The 1,445-nt window shown below is 43.1% G+C and overlaps 1 pseudogene; it reads left to right on the plus strand.

Moving 5' to 3' along the window:
* The first annotated feature begins 7 nt into the window (after window positions 1–7).
* On the plus strand, window positions 8–160 carry LOC119467409 (annotated as a pseudogene).
* The last annotated feature ends 1,285 nt before the right edge of the window (window positions 161–1,445 follow it).

Consider the following 1,445-nt stretch of genomic DNA (forward strand, 5'->3'; position numbering starts at 1 on the left):
AGTTCTCAGCTCTGCACAGTAGCAGTATCATAGCCAATGAGGTTTATCCAAGGTGTGATTATTGCTAATGGAAAACTTTACCCAATACCCCGTCATGACTTGACTTGACTTTACTTGAAATATAGTCGGCATTGGCGATTTTTGGCAGTCTCTACAGGGACTGAATTTTTAATAAATAATAAATAAATAAATAAAAATAAAGAAGCTAGTTCTCCATCTTGAAGGGAATACTATGCAAAAGTTAGAAATGATACACTAGACCAGGTGCAGTGGCTCACACCTGCAATTCAAGCATTCCAGCACTTTGGGAGGGTAAGGCAGGAAGATTGCTTGTAGCCAGTAGTTAAAGACCTGCCTGGTCAACATAGTGAGACTCCATCTCTACAATAAAAAATAAAATAAGGCCAGGCTTGGTGGCTCATGCCTGTAATCCCAGCACTTTGGGAGGCCAGGGCAGGCAGATCACCTGAGGTCAGGAGTTCAAGACCAGCCTGACCAACACGGAGAAACCCCATCTCTACTAAAAATACAAAAATTAACTGGGCTTGGTGGTGCATGCCTGTAATTCCAGCTACTTAGGAGGCTGAGGCAGGAGAATTGTTTGAGCCCCAGAAGTGGAGGTTGCGGTGAGCCGAGATCATGCCATTGGACTCCAGCCTGGGCAACAAGAGTGAAACTCTGTCTCCAAAAATAAAAAAAAATTAGCTGGGTGTGGTGTTGCCTGCTTGTAGTCCCAGCTAGTGGGGAGGCTGAGGCAGGAGAATCACTTGAGTCTGGGATGTTAGGCTGCAATGAGTCATGATTGCACCACTGCACTCCAGCCTGGGCAACACAGCAAGACCATCTCAAAAAAGAATCATTTAATAGGGACTTATGAACAGAAGCCATGTTTGTATGTCTGGCGGTGGTGAAACAAGACAGTGTATCCCTGTGCCATGAATCTCCTGATCCAGAACTTATATACCATAGGGAAGGAATGTGTAGGACAATTGAAGTCCACCTCTAAGGGAAAGGCAAGAATATTCTGTGAATCCGCCTAAGGGCAGAATTCCTGGTCAGGGTGGTCTTGACCTAAGGGCAGGATTTATGATAAGTACATGCTCTGACCTAAAGATCTGTAGATAAAATAGTAGTTTTAGAGGCATTCCCAGAGCTGGAGTTATTCAGAAGTCAACATAGCAGATTAGCATCCAAGATGGAGTTGCTTCAGCCTCCATTCTGTAAAACTAGAAAAAAACAAAGCTAATCTAAAGTGACAGATAGCAGGACAGTGACTGCCTGGGACTAAGATATGTGTGGAGGGAGAGTGGTTAGCAGGGACTGCCTGGGAGGATGGGGCACAAAGGAGCTTTTTAGGATAATGTTGTCTATCTTGATCATTATGATAATATAGATATTTGTCTAAACTCATCAAAATGTACGTTTTATTCTTTTTTTTTTTTTTT

This window comes from Cebus imitator, unplaced genomic scaffold (genome assembly GCF_001604975.1).
Source record: "Cebus imitator isolate Cc_AM_T3 unplaced genomic scaffold, Cebus_imitator-1.0 Scaffold285, whole genome shotgun sequence".
In the NCBI taxonomy this organism is placed as follows: domain Eukaryota; kingdom Metazoa; phylum Chordata; class Mammalia; order Primates; family Cebidae; genus Cebus; species Cebus imitator.